Source organism: Callithrix jacchus, chromosome 1 (assembly GCF_049354715.1).
Source record: "Callithrix jacchus isolate 240 chromosome 1, calJac240_pri, whole genome shotgun sequence".
In the NCBI taxonomy this organism is placed as follows: Eukaryota; Metazoa; Chordata; class Mammalia; order Primates; family Cebidae; genus Callithrix; species Callithrix jacchus.
Genome location: NC_133502.1, coordinates 2,780,548 through 2,801,145, shown reverse-complemented (window position 1 = coordinate 2,801,145; position 20,598 = coordinate 2,780,548).

Below are 20,598 nucleotides of genomic sequence, written 5' to 3'. Positions count from 1 at the left end.
AGATCTCATGAGACCTATTCGCTATCACAAGAACAGTACAAGAAGGGTAATCCCATGATTCAATTACCTGTCACTGGTCCTTCCCACTACACTTGGAAATTGCAGGGAGCTATGATTCAAGATAAGGTTTTGGTGGGTACACAGACTAACCATATCATTCTGCCCATGGACCCTCTTAAATCTCATGCCCTTACATTTTGAAACTAATCATGACTTTCCAACAGTCTCCCAAAGTCATAACTCATTTCATCATTAACTCAAGAGTCCACAGTTCAAAGTCTTATCAAGACAAGTCCCTCACACCTATGAGCATATAAAAACAAAGCATGGCAGTTACTTCCTAGGCACAATGGAGACACAGGCATTGGAAAAATATACCCATTCTAAATGATAGAAATTGGCCAAAATCAAGGGGCTAAAGGCTCCATGCAGATCTGAAATCCAGTGGGGCAGTCAAATCTTAAAAAACCATGATGATCTCCTTTGACTCCATGTCTCAGGTCATGCTGATGCAAGAGGTAAGCTCCAATGGCCTTGGGCAGCTCTGCCCCTGTGGCTTTTCAGGGAATACCCCCCTCCCTCACTTTCTAACTGCTTTCAGGAGCTGGCATCGAGTGTCTGTAGCTTTTCCATGTGCACAGTGCAAGCTGTGGGTGAATCTACTATTTTGAGGTTTGGGGGAAAATGACCTTCTTCTTACAGTTCTACTAGTCAGTGCTCCAGTAGGGATTCTGTGTGGGCACTTTGACCCCACATTTTCCTTTCATACTGCCTAGCAGAGGTTCTTCATGAGGGCCCTACCCCTGCAGCAAACTACTGCCTGGGCATCCATGCATTTTCGTATACCCTCTGAAATCTACAAAGAAGTTCCCTAACTTCAATTCTTGACTTCCATGTGCCCAAGGCTTGGGGTTTGCACCTTTTGAAGCAACACCAAAGCTGTACCTTTGCCACTTTTAGCCGTGAAGGGAGGGGCTGGGATACAAAGTCCCAGAGCGCAGAGCATGACCACCCTGGGCCTGGCCCATGAAAGCAATTTTTCTCCTAGGTTTTCAGGCCTGTCATGGGAGGGCCTACTGTGAAGACCTCAACATGTCCTGGAGACATTTCCCCACTGTCTTGGCTATTAACATTTGGCTCCTTGTTACTTATGCAAATTTATGCAGCCAGCTTGAATTTCTCCTCAGAAAACTGATATTGCTTTTCTATCTAATCATCAGTCTACACATTTTCCAAACTTTTATGCTTTGTTTCCTTTTACAACTGAATGCTTTTAATAGCAAATAAGTCAGGTCTCAAATGCTCTGCTGCTTACAAATTTCCTCCACCATCTAACATCTTACCCATCATGATCAAGTAGGCTTCATGTTGGGGACACAAGGCTCGTTCAACATACGCATATCTATAAATGTAATCCATCACATAAATGGAACCAAAGACAAACACCACATGATTATCTCAATAGATGTAAAGAAGGCCTTTGACAAAATTCAACAGACCTTTATGCTAAAAACTCTTAATAAACTAGGTATCTATGGAACATATCTCAAAATAATGAAAGCTATTTATGACAAACCCGTAGACAATATCGTACTGAACAGGCAAAAACTGGAAGCATTCCCTTTGAAAACTGGCACTAGACAAGGGGGCCCTCTCTCACCATTCCTATTCAACATTGTAATGGAGGTTCTAGCCAGAGCCATCAGGCAAGAAAGAGAAATAAAGGGTATTCACTTAGAAAAAGAGAAAGTCAAATTGTCTCTACTTGCAGATGACATGATTGTATATTTAGAGGACCCCATCCTCTCAGCCCAAAATCTCAAGTTGATAAGCAACTTCAGCAAACTCTTAGGATACAAAATCAATCTACAAAAACCACAGCATTCCTATACACCAATAACAGACAAACAGAGAGCCAAATCATGAGTGAACTCCCATTCACAATTGCTAAGAGAATAAAATTCCTAGGAATACAACAGAGGATGTGAAGGACCTCTTCAAGGAGAACAACAAACTACTGCTCAAGGAAATAAGAGAGGACACAAAGAGATGGAAAAAAATTCCATGGTAATGGTTAGGAAGAATAAATATTATGAAAATGGTCATACTGCCCAAAGTAATTTATAGATTCAATTCTATCCCCATCAAACTACCATTGACCAATTATTAGAGTGAACTGACTGCAACAGAATGAGAAAAAATCTTTGCAAGCTACCCATTTGACAAAGGGCTAATATCCAGAATCTACAAAGAACTAAAACCAGTATACAAGAGAAAAGCAAACAACCCCATCAAAAAGTGGGTGAAAGATATGAACAGACACTTCTCAAAAGAAGACATTTATGTGGCCAACAAACATATGAAAAAATGCTCATCATCACAGGTCATTAGAGAAATGCATGTCAAACTACATTGAGATACCATCTCACGCCAGTTAGAATGGCGATCATTAAAAAATCTGGAGACAACAGATGCTGGAGTGGATGTGGAGAAAAAGGAACACTTTTACACTGTTGGTGGGAGTGTAAATTAGTTCAACCATTGTGGAAGACAGTGTGGTGATCCCTCAAGGCTTTAGAAATAGAAATTCCATTTGACCCAGCAATCCCATTACTGAGTATATACCCACAGGATTATAAAGTGATCTATTATAAAGACACATGCATATGTATGTTCATTGTGGCACTGTTTACAATAGTAAAAATGTGGAACCAACCCAATTGCCCATCAAAGATAGACTGAATAAAGAAAATGTGTCACATATATACCATGGAATACAATGCAGCCATAAAATAAAATGAGTTCATGTCCTTTGCAGGGACATGGATGAAGCTGGAAACCATCATTCTCAGCAAACCGACACAAGAACAGAAAACCAAACCCCGCATGTTCTCACTCACAAGTGGGTGTTGAACAATGGGAACACATGGACACAGGGTGGGTAACATCACACAATGGGATCTGTTGGGAGGTGGGGGCTAGGGGAGGGATAGCACTGGGTGAGGCGATTGGGGAGGGATAACACTAGGAGAAATACATAAGGCAGGTGATGGGGGGATGGAGGCAGCAAACCACCATGGCATGTGTATACCTATGTAATAATCCTGCAAGATCTGCACATGTACCCCAGAACCTAAAGTACAATAAAAATAAAAATAAATTTCTTCCACTAGATACCCTAAATCATAATCCTAAATCTCTAAGGCAGGGGCAAAATGCCACCAGTCTCTTTGGTAAAATGTAGCAAGAGTCACCCTTACTCCAGCTTTCAACAAGTTCCTCATCACCATCTGAGACCACCTCATCCTGACTTCATTGTCTACATCATTGTCAGCATTTTGGTTAAAACCATTCAAGTCTCTAGAAGGTTTCAAACTTTCCCACATTTTTCTGCCTTCTCTTGAAGTCCTCCAAACTGTTCCAACCTCTGCCTGTTACCCAGTTCCAAAGTCGCTTCCACATTTATGAGTATCTTTACACAGCACCCCACTCTACTGATGCCAATTTACTGTATTAGTCTGTTCTCACACTGCTAATGAAAACATACCCAAGACTGGATAATTTATAAAGGAAACAGGTTTAATAGACTCACAGTTCCACGTGGCTGGGGAGGCCACACAATCATGACAGAAGTCAAGCAGGAGCATGTCACATTTTCATGTATGGTGGAAGTAGAGAATGAGATCTAAGTGAGAGGAGCTCCCCTTATAAAACCATCATATCTCATGAGACTTATTCACTACCACAACAACAGTATGGGGAAAACCACCGCCATGACTCAGTTATCTCCCACTGGGTCTCTCCCACAAATGTGGGAACTATGGGAGCTGTAGCTCAAGGTGATGTTTGGGTGGGGAAACAGCCAAACCATATCAGTGCATGAGCCTTCTTTGCATTAGTATTTGCTTTGTATACATTTTTTATCATTTACATTAAATAATTTCAGTATTCTGTGTGTGTGCTTTCAAACTACATATACATAGCTAAATATTACTCACTATTCCAGATTGATACTCTTTGGTTTTAATTGTGTGAAGTAGCATTGGTCATAACTGAGTACTAAACTTTGGTTTAACTATTAATTAAGTATACTGTCCGTCCACACTGGCAGCTAGAGGAGGCTAGTTACTCTGCTATTTTTGCTTTAATTGCAAATATCTAGAAATTCTTAATTAGGATATGCTCAATGGGTGTGACATACAACAAATAAATGAATTACAATTTGAATTTGAATCCTCAAGTATCTGCTTTGTTCTCACTAAGACACACAATTGTTGGTATGTTGATAAAAATGTTAAAGAAAGTGATATTTGCTGTATCTTATTTATAGACATGACATACATAATAACCTAGTCCATTATTTGTCTCTATTGTAAATTTAATAAGTCCATGTATTTATTGTATATAATATAAAATAATTTTCTATAATCTTATAAAGAAACACAATTTTAATGAGAAATCCTCACTATTTAGACAATAGACATGTTGAGTGCAGGATTTTAATTCAACAAGTCCTAGTTGACTTTACCTATTTAGTTCTTCCAATGAAGTTGTGATTTGTTTCTCAATTCAAAGTCATTTTACTGATTAGATAAGATTTGAGTAGTGTTATGAAGAGAAAAACACTTAAGCTGAATTTGCTTACCTCTGCTCTACTGATAGTTTTCATTAAGCAAATTAAAATTAACTACTGAACAAAGAAGGCCTAAAAGATAAGTGATAATAATTTCATTTATTTATAGCTTAATCATGAAAGTATTTGAATAATATCAACTAGACTTTTAATTAATAGCCTAGAGTATAAATGAATTTCCTAATGTTTATATTGTGCCACTATTTTCAAATTGGATAAAGTTAGAAAGTTTATTATGAATGAAATTCATCCTTCTGTTAAGGTCCATACTAGCCAAATAAATCAAAGAACAAATGTCTATAGAAGATGTCCTGCTTACACATTCAATAAACCACTTGAAGTCCAAGTCATTAAAGCAAAAATAAAACTTTGTAACTCCTTAACAGAAAAATGAAAACCTACTGCTGCCTTAAATTTTTAAATCTTCCAATAAATTTGAATGTTCATTTACTCAAAAGTATGTTTGAAATTGTGAAAAATAAATTGCTGTAATGCTCACAGTTAAGAGACTAACCAAAGAGGAAGATAGCAGGGTGTATGCTTTTTGGAAAAATAACCAAAAAGCTACATTTAAATAACATAGCTCAAATGCTAGTGGCTATTTTGACCTACACTAGAGAGGAGAAAATAGAGGAACATTAAAAACAGTCATAGAATAAAACACTAGGATCATTTAAACTTGACGGTATACACTTTGGTCCTCAAGTTTCTTGCTCTTGATAGAATGATCAACTATGATCATAATACTCTCACATGCCCAACCCATAATATTCTTTTGCTTTTTAAAAGCTAATAGGTTTCAAATCTCATAGAATTCTTAGTCTCATTTATCAATCCTTTCAAATGCAAGCCTAAAATTGCTAGCATTTATTTGAATACTAAAAGTGAACTACATGTTTCTTAGAGAAAAACTCTCCAATTCAGTAAGATTACCATGTGTTTCCTTATCCTCCTCCCTAACCAGCTCCTTTTCTGCCCTTCACCAAGATTACTGTCTTATGTTTTTTCTTCTGAAAGATACATGGAAGAGGAAAAATCAATGAAAGCTTTTACCCTAAATCTTTTAAAAATATTTCAAAATGAGAATGTCTTGAAAATGTTTTTTTTTTTGAGGGACACAAGAAGATTTAAAATTTTATGAGGAAGGTTGAGAAAAGTCAAGTGGAGTTTTTTTCTCCTAAGTGTTCCTTCTTCAAATTCTTAGAAAGTGCAGTACGTATCAATCACAGGACAAAGAGCATAGAAACTGGTGTTGCAGATTGGCAGACATTCATTCAACAGTTTCTGGTTAGCCAGATGGATGCAAATAAACAATGAATGAATTACTTGCAAAAATCAATGTGAAAATTATTTCATTCTTCTGTGAATAAAGTATTAAAAAAATCTAATCTTGGATCTGTCATATGCTTTCTGGGATATGAGGCAAAATGTTAACTCTTTTTGAGTCCTTATTTCCTTGCTGCAATACTCAATTTATAAAATTTTTAGATATGATGTCAGATAATATATGCACAATACTTGACAAAATATTTAGCATATGGAAAATAAGATATCATTTGTATTAGTAGTCGTAGAGTTTTAAGGATTTCTTTTTGTAGCTATCATTTGTATTAATAGTGGGGGAGTTTTAAGGGTTTCTTTTTGTGGTTTCAAACTGTCTCAATCAAGTGTTATCACATATGAAATGAATCAAACCTAAAAAAAAAAACCCTTAGGAGTGTTGTGATTATTCCACCTGCTACCATGCTTTTTCAAGGTTTCTTCTAGAAAATACTTGAGACCAATCTTCTGCCCTGCTTCTAGCATCCTTCATCTCCAGTGTGGATAATCTAAGTTGTAGTGGCTCACAGCTAAGTTCCTTACCTTCAGTTTCTAATTCGTTTAACAAATTTTTGCCAGTGGCAAATAAAACTTCCCCAAGAGTAATTCTGATTCTGTTTAAAACATTCAGTGCATCCTTATTTTCTACAGGAAGACCTAATTCTTCCATTTTCTGTTCATGATGATCTGTTCTACTGGATTGTCCCAAACAATTGCCTCTATCTGATTTCTGAGCTTCCTTTTCACTTTTTTTTTTTTTAAAAGTATGGAATGCTTCACGAATTTGCGTGTCATCCTTGTCCTTTTCACTTTTAACTTTTATTAGAGTAGGTAGTTAGATGCAAGCAGGGCAGGAGAGAGGGCCCCAGGAATGCTGGGTGTTTGTCAAGCCGTGGTCAGGCAGTTATAAATCTGTACTCTGAAATGCTGAGCAGGTCAAGGTAGGGACTCCAGAGTTGTCTGGTTTTCATTGAGGGGAGGACTGGTGGGCATAAAACTGTGCCTGTAAGGTTGTAAATGTCCCATGACTGGTGCTGGGAATAATAGGTGTCTTTCAACAGGCAGAAGACACCTGAACTTAGCAAGCCTGTTATGGTTTCCAGATGCGCAGTAAAAGAGAGAGCAAAAAAGTCAAATTTAACCAGTAGTGACCTTCCTCTGGGGGCCTTTGACCGATAAGGGCAAATTGCCTCTAATAGTCCTGGCATGACTTCAGTAAGACACTGCGCATGCTGCCCCACCCAAGTGCTGGCAGGGCCACTGCTTATGCCGTAATTAAGCAACAGCCTGCCCAGAGGAAAAACTAAGGGAGGAGACAAATTGCCCAGGAACAGTAAGGGGTATAAAAACCCAAAACAAAGATGCAGCAAAGGCACTTGATTTTTCACTTTGCCTGCTTGGCTCTCTTCCAGGTGCAATCTACTATCTCCAACAAACTCTCACTTAGCTTGAAATAAACTTTCTCTCTTTCTTTAAACCTCCCCTGTGTATCTCATTTGAATTATTTCCTTCCACAAGACAAAAGACTGAGGCCTGCAGAATCCACACTCAGGAGTTTCTTGGGATAGCTGCAGACTCACATTTTGGTAACGCATTGTGCCAGACAAATTGACATGCTTATTTTCTGTCAAATACGCCTCTTAACTTCTTATATCTATTTCTCTGCTTATTAAGGTTTCTTTATCCAGAATTTCGTTTTTTCTCTGAATAAGTTAAATATTGATGTATACTTAAACCCTCTAAACAACTATCTTCTTGTTCAAAATGATTTTCCATATACTTCAATATTGAAGTGTAACTCTTTTTCGGTTGGACATTGATAATAGTGAATCTGCACCATTCTAATACGTGGGTCGTTCTATATGTACATTTGTCATGAAGTTCTTTATTAGGCTGAGCTTCCTGAGAGTGGAAGCTGTTTGGCTTTTTACATTTCCCCAGGAGATCTAGAACCCTTGTATATCTCAGTTACTTGATGGCAAAACCCTTTCCCTGCCTCCAAGTGCTTACGTCTTTCTTTTTTTATTGCATTTTAGGTTTTGGGGTACATGGGCAGAACATGCAAGATAGTTGCGTAGGTATACACGTGACAGTGTGATTTGCTGCCTTCCTCCCTTTCACCCACATCTGGCATTTCTCCCCATGCTATCCCTCCTCAGCTCCCCCTCCCCCCACTGTCCCTTCCCTATTCCCCCCAATAGACCAATATATTATATAATAGTGCTGTTGATCTTAATAAACATCTTACTGTCCTACAGAGTAACTGGCTTCTATAAAAATTAAAATTGCAAGCTTCCAGGATTTTGGAAGTTTTTGAAAAAAATTTTCAGATAAAATCTTTCATATTATGTCTGAATCTGGACTATATCATGTATTATGTCTTATAAATACATATTGAAAAACTACAGGTGAGAATCTGTAAATGTACTTGTCAATGCAGGACAGTTTGTTTTAGAGATGATTTGCATTGTTCCACGATCAAATGTTTTCAGTTCTTTTTGATCATACTTATCCAGGGGCACTTTTACAGAATAATAGTTTTCTTACATCTCACTCTCAGCATTAGAAGTTCAATATAAAAGCTGGCTTCTGGGTTACATCTACTCCAAATGGAACTAACTGAATACTAAAAAGGCTGACAAGAGGTTTGAAATTTGGAAGGAATTATTTTGTAGGATTTGGGAATAGATGGCCTATACTGAAGTAGGCTGAACCCATGATGAATGTTTACTTCATCACTGTGACTTTTACTGACTCAAATGCATAATGTCTAGAATATACAGTTTCAAGAGTTATTTAAGACAACATTAAGTATAACTTGGTTTTTTCAACATTTTATAAGATGAGTGATTAATAAGCTAAAATATCATTATAATATGCCTTAAGAAGTAGAAAACATCAAGGTAAATTATAAGGACACCAGGTTTGAAATTGAAATATTTCAGTTCTAGAATCAGACTTTTAATCTAAATTTTATATAATTTGGGTCAAATTAATTAACATTTTTAAGTTTGTTTTTGTCAACTATGAAATTAGGAAAAAGCAATAACCACCTTTATAATTTTACAGAAATTTAGCTAAGACAAATTGAAATAATATATGCTTTATTTTGTAAACTAAAATGTGAGGTAAATAAAACTGATTTTATTAAACAGAATTGGATCATAATAAAAATAATAGAATGTTTAGGATAAATTTGGATGATTGTAAAATGAATATGTTTTTTGGTTTTGTTTTTTAATAAATCTCACATACAACTCTTTCTAAGAATCTATTGATTTTTTCCCTGACTGGATAAAGCAGTATAAGATAGCACATAGATATCAAAAAGAATTTATGTATTAAAATGGATCTAATAAACACATATAAAATAACTTTAGACTTCAGAGATCATGTAAACTTTTTGAGAGTGTGGTAATAGGCTTAAAATAAGGGCAAACTCAGTCTCAGTCATGATAAATCAGTTAACACATTAGAAGGCAGGTTTATCATGTGTTGGCCATTAAATAGTTTGTAGAACACATATTTTGCACAAATGGCAGAACCTTATAAATGAGTCAGAAGGAAAAAAGTTAAGGCTTATTTTATGAATAGCAAGAAAAGAAACCAGCTGTAGCCAAAGAAGAGTCAAACCCAAGCTTGAATTAGTCATAAAGTTTCCATAGCCCACAATTTGCAAGATCTAGGAATAAATTTCATTCCTGTCAAGTATCGTTTCTACAATGGTCTCTGAATTAAAAAACAATGATGATTTTTTAAAAATTTGATACCAACCAAAAATAAGCAAATAAACAACAAACACTATGTTAATTGTATGTACTTACTTATTCAATTAAAGAAAATCAGGTCTAAGTAAGAACTAAACTGTGATTTTCCTAGTCTCAGCATTATCTTTAGTTTTATATCATTTACAAACATAATATGTCTGACAGCACTGGTAACTCTCAGTTCCTCCAAAATATAACTACCATGGGGATTATTGGAAATACACTGATAAAGGACAATTGTCAAGCAACCTTCATTATAATGTGAGCTATACTCCATACAATTCAGATAAGGGGCTTAGAACCCTTGATACTCACCTGGCATCAATCAAAGTTATAAACCTGCTTTTGCAGACTATGTCTAGTCTGCATTCCCAGTATATATTGAGTTGAGGATTAAAACAAATCTCCAGTATTTCTGAGAATATTTGAGAGATGGCTTAACTCTCATCATCATAAGTGGATTTGCCTCTGAGTAGTTAGCTAAGCAGAAAGGCAGATTAATAGAATGGGGAAGAGGATGGACTGTGGAGCGAGTCACTTGATCTGAATCTGCCATGCATGTATGCGAGACCTTGGGAAAATTACTTTTTCTCTCTAAGCCTCAGTTTTCACCAATGTAAAACTGACTAGCTGAAATGTATCTCAGAAGGTATTTACAAATGTAAAATAAGTTTTTCCCATTGTTACATAGTACTTATCATAATTCCTGGTACGCAGAAAATGTACAAAATGTGGTAACTAATCATAGATCACTAGATCTCAGGATTACCTCATTTTCCAAAAGATGTGCTACTATGAATATCAATTTGCATTAGGTGTTAGAAGATTGTCAACCCCTTTTTACCCTGAAAGGCACCATAAGGCTTAGAAATCACATTTAGATTTGTAAATTAGGTTACAAGCTCTTTGCAGACAGGGACAAAATCTTATTTGACTTCTTCATTCCTAAAGTGCCTAGCAAAGTGCCTAGTAAAGCAATATATGCCTAGTAAAGTGCAAAGTGCCTAGTAAATAGTATGGCAAGTGGGAATAGACCAATTTAGACAACTTCAGTTGTTAAATGAGAAACAAGTCTGAAGGGCTTGACACAACTAGCTTTGAATTGAGCTGTGATGCTCCTTAGTCCATCAGGGAACCAAAACAGTCACTCTGGGCTGGCAAGTTCCCACAGGGCTTCTGAGCCAAAGTGGCTCTTACAGATTATGAACTATTGCTGCGGTTTTCTTCCAGGATCTTTTCGATTTCATTGTGCAATGATATTTTTGTAAAAAATGGAAGATATTCCTTTTTAAATAAATGCAGCAGAAAAAATACTCGTTGCTAATGTTAGCAATAAGAAAAAACTGCACATATTTTACCATTCAGGTATAAAAAGCATTAACATTTTGAAGAGTATGCAGTGTACCACCCATGCATATGTGCAGATTGGCCTAGACAGACACATATATTAAATGTGAAAAAATTGTGTAAGGCAGACATATTAAAACTGCTATTTTCATGAGAATGTAGGTAATAAATAAAAAACTAAATTCAATCTGATTTAAGTTCAATCAAATCAATTTACTGAGATTCACATTAAGTATTTTCACATAAAGGAAATATTAATTACTATGAAAATTAGTGACTATTTTAATAATAATGTTAAATATATTTATTATTTTATAATATAATAATATATATTATTTGATAAATTATACATTTATTTGCAAGATCTAGGAACAAATTTTGTAAAAATTATTAAATTATAAAATTTAACATATTATATATTAAATTATATAATATTTTAATATTATTTACATTATTTAAATACCAATATTAAAATAAAACTATTTTAATAATATCACCAAGACATCACTGGCCATTTCTGCTCTGTTGACAATTATACTGCTGGTTTCAAAGTGGATGATGGTTAAAACTACTGGCACCTTATCAAAACTCAAGGCAGTGACACATCGAATTGTATTAGCATTTATATAACACACATTTGTGGTGGGTTTGGGTATACAATTTCATTAAGAATGTCTTTGATGTATCAGTAAAATTAATAATTTTATAAATTCTGGACCCTGGAGTATACATTTTTTTATGTTTAATTTTTTTCTTTTTCTTTTTCTTTTTGAGATGGAGTCTTTCTCTGTCACACAGGCTGGTGTGCAGTGGCACACTCTTGGCTCACTGCAACCTCCACCACTGAGGTTCAAGAGATTCTCTGCCTCAGCCTCTTGAGTAGCTGGGATTACAGGCATGCACACCATGCCCAGCTAATTTTTATATTTTTAGTGGAGACCTGGTTTCACCATGTTGGCCAGGCTGGGCTCAAACTCCTGACCTCAAGTGATTTACCCAACTTGGCCTCCCAAAGTGCTAAGATTACAGGCATGAGCCACTGTGCCCGGCCATATACATTGTATTTTAAATACTTGGTGCTACACAGTGGGATGATGCAGAATGCATTCCTTTTGCATGTGAAGTATTATAAAAAGTTGTATTTAAAAAAATATATTTCTCTATTTTCTAATTGTTTTTGATAAGTTTTTAATCTATATAGTTAGAGATAACCATTTGTAGTTCTGTGCTGTATTTTTTAGGTTTTCCTGTGAGAGTAATGCTGTTCATTTACAAAAGAAATTTTGCACATGTGAAAATTAGTGATAATGTCATTTTAGTTATGTGTATATTTAATTTCAGAGTTTTTTGTTTGTTTGTTATAAACAAAATAAAAAACAGAAAATGTAATATCATTGGCCCATCACTTAAACTGTACAAATATAAACATAATGCTATACCATAACTATATGTTACAAATGTAAACAAAATAGTATATTTTGCATTATTGGTATTAAGGAAATCGGTTATGTTTTGAGTTCATGTATTATTCTCTTTGTTTCTTTCTTTAATTATTAAACTTTAAGTTCTGGGGTACATGTGCAGAACATGCAGGTTTATTACATGGGTATACATGTGCCACGGTGGTTTGCTGCACCATCATCTACATTAAGTATTTATCCTAATGCTATCCCTCCCCTAGCCCTCCACCCCTCAATAGGTTCCAGTGTATGATGTTCCCCTCCCTGTGTCCACGTGTTCTCATTGTTCAACTCCCACTTCTGAGTGAGAACATGTGGTATTTAGTTTTCTGTTCTTGTGTCAGTTTGCTGAGAATGATGGTTTCCAGCTTCAGCCATGTCCCTGAAAAGGACATAAACTCATCCTTTTTATGGGTGCATAGTATTCCACGCCACATTTTCTTTATCCAGTCTATCACGGATGTGCATTTGGATTGGTTCTAAGTCTTTGCTATTGTGAACAGTGCCGCAATAAACATACCTGTGCATGTGCTCTCTGTTTCTTAGGCATAAGTGTAGTGAGGGTCTTCAATATATAGACTTATTGTTTTATCAAATTAGGAAATATTTTGGTATCTATTTCCTCAGACTATTTTTCTGTCATTCCCTGTCCCTGAGGACATCCTTATTTTATCTTAAACGTTTTCTTTCAACTCACTGATGCTATTTTTTTCTTTTTCATTTTGTCTGTTTGTATTTTGTATTTGTTTCATTTTTGATAGTTTCTATAGCTGTAAATAAGATTTTTTTTCCTCCACTGTCTACTCTGCTGATTATACCTGCATTAAATTCCTAAGGTTCTGTTACAAATTATTGTAAACTGAATGGCTTAAAAATTCTACTCTATCACACTTTTGGAAGCTAGGAGTCCAAAATCGAAGTGCCATTATCTGTATGGAAGTGTCATTATCTGTATCTTTACCCAGATAATCCGGATGAAATCCTCATCTGAAGATTTTTGACTAAATGACATCCACAAAATTTCCTTTTCCAAATAAAGTACATTTAGAGGCTCTGGGGATTAAGACACAAGCATATCATCTCGGGACCAACCATTCAGGCCATATGACTCCATAGTCTATTTTCATCTCAGACATTTGATTTTCCATCTCTAGAAATATATTGGATCTTTTACTATAACTCATGTTCCAAGTTAATATAGTCATCTCCCTTTTGAATATATTTAGTATTTTTATAATAATGGTTTTACTTCCCTTTCCCTTTTTTTTTTTTTTTTTTTTTGAGACGGAGTTTCACTCTTGTTACCAAGGCTGGAGTGCAATGGCACAATCTCAGCTCACCACAACCTCTGCCTCCTGGGTTCAGGCAATTCTCCTGCCTCAGCCTCCTAAGTAGCTGGGATTACAGGCACGCGCCACCATGCCCAGCTAATTTTTTGTATTTTTAGTAGGGACGGGGGTCTCAAGACCATCCTGGTCAACATGGTGAAACCCCTTTCCCTCTTATGATTGTTGCCACAACAGAATTTTTCTTTATCAAACTCAACTTTGTATTTTCATTATGTAATACTATGTATTTTGTTAGCCATAAATTAGGTGCTATTTTGCCTGGAGAGAAATCTACATTAGTTCAGCCTGCCATATGAATCAGAATTAAAGCCTAATTTTCTAATTTTGTTTTTATTTCTTAGTTTATCACTGCCGTCAGCTATTTAACAAATTTTTTTCTGCCACTGCTTGTGAACATATAATTCAGATTTTCCTATTTTTTTCCAATATTTTATAACTACATTATTTGAGTGTCCCCATAAGTAAGAGTACTATATCCAAATGTTTGTCATCAATATGAGAAAAATATACCTTTTAAATCCTTTATCAATTCAATCCTAAATCAATTAATTTTCATCTAATAATAATTGCCATTAACATTATTTTACAATGTATATGGTAGTGTTCTGGTATACTTTCTCTGTGTGCCAAATATGAACATTTTGCCCTCATAGACTTTCTATGCTCTATTACTTGTTCTGTTCAGCTTCACAGGGTGAGTGAGCCTCATAGCCTGTGTCCTGTGAAAGTCCCTGCCAACTCATTTCTGCCTGATTTCCTCCAATGAATGGTAATGGTAAGATATTACATGAGAGGATCAGAGAGGCTGGTACTTCCTTCCTTGTTGTTTTTAGCATCTTCTTGTCATTGCTGTCTTTTATTCTGGGTGCCTAACAGATGCCCAAGCAGATCTCTGTGATTTCTCCTTTTGCCTGAGATTCCTGTCTTCTGGACTCCAGTGACCCTATCTCTTTGTCTCAGCTATTTATTATCTGTAAAACAAGTTATCTATGTCAAATTCTTACTGTTTTAATAAGCATAGTTCTTTATCTCCTAAATGAACTCTCATTGAAACCATTTATACTGAAGAATTCTTATTAGAATATTACTTTTCTGAGTTTTTTCCTAAGGAAATGGGTATATTTAAATTGATAAATTAGTAAAATAAGATGTCCCAGAATACCTCAATGGGATGAGACTGTATAGCCTAAAGAACAATAGACAAATGGGTGATATTAACTAGCACACTCATGTGACTATTAGTAAGGAGGGCAACAGTCAGCTAGTATTAATCTCAATATGCAGAGTGAATATGAGTGAGAAGTACTCAAAGTGTTTAAGAATGAGTAAACAGCTGTCAGCAAAATAAACCATTTTAAAAGGTATTGTACTGAAAACCAGAATGCCCAGTGAGATGGGCTGATTATATAATATGCCCATGAGTACCAGAAGCAGCTGCATCTTAAGAAAGTTGAAGACAACTCACTTAGAAAGAAATAACACAGATATTAAATAATAGTGATAAATATAATATAAATAAATATGATGATGTAAATAAAGATAAGGTAAAAAGTACAGTTAGTCCTAGTATATAGCTAATTTAAAGAGGTTATATTTTAAAATAAATACAGAAGCATAAAGCTGTAATTCTGTATATAACTTTGAGAGTATAGCATTCAATTTTTCTACTTTGTTTAAAAAAGAAATGAATATAATAAAACAAATTAAATCATATTAAAAAGTAAAATTACCTGAAATCCACTTAGGAATCTGTAAACTCAGTCTAGAGGTCAGATATTTACCTCTAATTTCTTTCTTTATTCCACTATTTGTCTATTTACAAAACAGTTTTGGACAAGAAAATTTTATTTGGAAGGTCATCGCAAAGGACTTTAAAGGGGTTGGGATTAACTTAATGCAGTGTTTCCAAAAGCATGGTCCACAAAACAGAATCACTTTGGAAATTGTAATATCTCTTACCGCACCCTCCAAACGCAATAAATGAAGCAGAATTCCTGGAGTGGGTCTGGGCAATCTGCATCACTAACAAGCTTCTCAAGCAACTCTTATGGGTAATAAACTTGGAGACACCTAGTAGACCTAAAGAGAAGGTATTGATTAGACAGTTGACTAAGCAGAGGGTTATGTGTCTAATGAATAGTATGAGATATCAATCACAGATGTCTTTAAATATAGGATTAAAGAAAATCTGCTCCAAGTAGATAAGCATAGCTATGCCTGGAGGTGACCTTCAGTTCTGAGACTGTATCTATTTTTTCTTGAAAGCAGGATTAATCACCTATCACTGAGTGGGTGGTTAGTTCTGAGTAGTTCAATTATTTTCCCCTTCCACATAATTTTGTTTATGACTCATCAAGGCTAAGCAGCTTTAAAAACAAATTTTACTTGTTCTAACAAATGATCATCGTGTGTATACAATACACTTGCTTTGAACTCAAGTTGTGTTTAGTTTGTAAAACCATCATTAATACATGCCAGGTGTCTAATCATTTGATAAAAACACAAATAGGTTTCAAAGCAGCCACAAGACTGTCTCTTAGCTTTATCTCCTGTCCTCATTACTCAGGATATATCTCTTGTTAGTTTCACAAATTTCACAACGTTTATGTATTCAGGGATTGAGAATCATGGGCATCTCCATAGCTTTCTGGTATACTTGACTGGCTTGTCTATGTAAAAATAACTTCAAAATGTGCATTAGTTGTGGCAGAAAATATATTAAATTATTAGTTTATTTTAAAAATATTTGTCTCTAAAACCAAACACCTTTTACATATAACAACAAGAATAAACAGAAACAAATCACCCTTTTCCAGGGAGAAAAAAATCTAAAATTATTACCTAGTTTACTGTAGCACACAGTCACTAAATTAGGACAGCTCATGATTTGTTTTGTAAGTTGAACCTGTTTAGGGGGAAAGGAGGAAATTAAAGAAAATTTTGAGGCTAACTAAAGACAAGGATGAAGATTATAAATTCGAAGTTTTACACTAAGAATTAGAAAGCTATATTTACACATTGCATTGGTTATTTGAAAAGAAATAATAAAATTAATTTGTGTGTAGGGAGCTTTACCACAATATTTTTGTTAATAGTCCCTACTGCTTCTGATCCTTTAAAAGATGCCAAATAAATTGACCATCACCAAAAATGAGGCTTACTAGCAAGGAAAGAAAAGTCAACCACTTATACTGTGGCTGCATTGAGACATTTTTATTCATTTGTCTAGAGGCCCCTTCTTTTGCAGTGCATAAGGTATTTTTTCCTGATTCAGATTTAATGGTGCCTTGGTTAGTTCCTGAACAAATTCAGTTTCATTGTGAATACATGTAACACAGAATTTTAAGCATTTCCTTTGTTGTCTGTAGATTTTAAGAAAGTATTCTCTTGAGTTAGATGTATTCAGACGTTTTACATATTCTGGAAGGAGCTTCATTTTTGATACGTGTGATAGATTGAATTTCTGGCAATTTATATTCCTGTACATAGATTGCTATATACTACCCTTGTGCTCACTTTGGGTTTTACATTATATGTTTTCTTAATTGGATTTGAGAATGTTTTCTTCACTTTTTTATATCATGCACATATTACACACATGACTATATATATTTTCTTTGCTCCAAGATTCATAAATTTTTATTATGACAGTCTCTAACAATTTTAAATTACCTGTCCAGAGAAAACATCTTTCTCTGCAGTCTATATGGTAAATGTAGAAAACAGGCTTTTATGTTAGGAATTGTCAGAGACAATGTTATTTAAAGGGAGTGATTACAAGTAATTAAACGTGAATAACATGAAATTTAACATTAGATTTAAACATTTGAATTTTTGACATGCTTTATCTTAGAAATATACTTAGCTAGATTTTGGCATAGGCTCAGATGTATCTGTAAATTTCGGTATTTGAATGATGTAAATATGAAAGCCACAGCCATGTGTAACTTACTCTGTCACATCTGTGTTGTTAGGCAATAAATATACTATCACTTTATTCACCCATAACCTAGGAATTATATTGTTAATACTATTTTCCATATTTGTTGTAGGGGATGAATTATATGTCATGTATAAAATACCCAGAAGGGTTTCTAATCGATAGTAAATGCTCGTACAGTAGCTTTTATTATGTTTTTTTTTTTAACTGAGATGGAGTCTCACTCTGTTGCCCAAGCTGGAGTATAGTGGCGTGATCTTGGCTCACTGCAACCTCCATCTCTCAGGTTCAAGCAATTCTGCTGCCTTGTCTCCCAAGGAGCTGGGATTACAGGCACCTGCCACCATGCCTGGCTAACTTTTTGTATTTTTATTAGAGACAGAGTTTCACCATGTTGTTCAGTCTGGTCTTGAACTCCTGACCTCCTGGTGATCTACCCACCTTGACTTCCCAAAGTGCTGGGATTACAAGCATGAGCCACGGTAGCTTGCCATGTTTTGTTAGGTTTTTAAACATAGTATTCTGGCTGGAATTATGTACACCCCCCAAAAAATATGTCGAAGTCCTAATCACTAGTGCTTGTAAATGTAACCTTGTTTGCAAGTAGGGTCTTTGCAGGTATAATCAGATTAAAATTAGGTCATACTGAATTAGGGGAGGCCTTAGTTCAATATGACTGGTGTCCATATAAGAAGAGAGAGAACACTCAGAAATAGAGGTAGGGAATGTCATGTGATAATGTAGACAAAGAACAGGTTGATGTATATCTAGAGCCATGCGACACCATGGATTGCTGGAAGTTTCCAGAAGCTAGGAGACAGGGAAAAAACAGGTTCTTCTTTACTACTTTCTGAAGGAGTCCATCCTGCTTTGATTTCACACTTCCAGCATTCAGAACTGTATATAAATGCATTGTTTTAAGCCACTCAAAATTATAGCCATATATGCAACTACATTTGAATGGTTAACACTAGTGAACTTACTCCATGTACTAGGCTGCTTGGGGAGCAGGGCAAAAAAGCAGATGTAGAGAGATGACAACCAAGAAAATAAATCAGACATTCAACTTTCAAGCTAGGGCAGCCATGCTGTTAACCATTCAGACAGACATCTAGCAAAAGGAAATGGAGCAGTTGTGTACAAATCAATAAAGTTAAATGCAGTGATTTAGTAACCAGGATCAATCCGATAAGACTGATAATATATCAGAGCTATTTATTCTAGCTTTGCAAAACACTGTCAAATGCTATAACTGGAAAGCATTATCATATGCTACTAATCTAGTAAATTCAGAAATCACTTACTTATCAATAAGTTTTCTAGTTCAGAACAGCCTTTGATCTTAAACAGCACAGCTAATCTTAGCAATAGTAGATTTTTGCCTAGGATAAAAGTGATGTGATGGCAGGCAATTGGGCATCAAATTAGAGAACTGTATTTAAATTTCACTCATAACCTCTTCAGGATTTTTAGCATTACCATATTATTCTGTGAGTATTGTTAAAAGTCTAAATATTGAATAATTATACACACATATGTGTATATCAGAACATATTATATGCCAAAAGTTGTGCCTTTTAGTTTATCAGGAATTTACATCCATTCCTCAGGTTAGAGGTGTTCATTCAAATAAACTGGAGAAAGTAATATAAATATTTTTCTAAATGTGTCTAGAAATTAGGAAAAAATGTTAATTAAGTAATGGGAATAATCACTGATTCTACTGAACTAAGAAAATACATTGACTTGGGGTTTTGTTAAAACACAAATCTTAGTCATATTGATTTTTTTTTCCATCACTGTGTTGAAATTTTATAGGTGCCATTCATAGACAAATGACTCATTCTTTTTGTCAGTTTCAGTGAGTAATTTTCTTTTTATCTTTTAGCTTTAGTTGAAACTCGATATAGTAGGCATAGGCATCCATAGAGAAACAAAATAATCATGTATAATTTCATGCTTATTTCTGTCCTCTGTATGAAACACTCCATTCTATGTTAAATTTGTGCTGTTTTAGGAACTTAAAATATTTTTGCAAAAATATTCCATCCAACATGCTCTATAGATACAACATATCACCTAAATTCCACCAGGCATACATAGAAACACACACACAGTGTGTTTTTAGTTTAAGTACAGTGCTTATTCCATCTATAAACACATCCTCAACAATTATAAGAATCTCTATTATATGGGTAAAGTGAGTGTCACATATTATGTGACAATTTAGATTAAATATTGTTGTTTTTCTTCATTTGTAACAAAATATCCATTATTTTAAAAAATTGATCAATTTACAATTTGTTCTTAAACTCTAATGAAAATAAATGTATAAGATCGAAATTTTACCTGAGTAAAAGTGGTAACTAAAATTCAACATGAAGGTAATTTTTGCTAATTAATAAATTTTACATTTAGGCTTTCTATGATTTTCAATACAGATAGCAAAATGTCAAGCAATAATGTAGTTTATTTGTACAATATAAGCAGAGTTTAAAGTTTCTTAAGGATACATAGAAGTCACCCTTTAAATCTTAAGTCCCTCATTCTTATTTCAATAGATCAGTAATTTTACACTTCAACATTGTTAATATAGATTTTGTTTTTATCAAAATTATTGGAGAAATATTGCATTTAAAACAAATCATAATTTAATATAGATTCAGATTCAATTATCATCTGGAACTCACTATGAAGGAAATATTCAGTTTCTTACTGAACTTCTCATATTGCCAGCAATGTTTCCCTAAAGTAAACGTATCAATAAAATACATTTAGATAT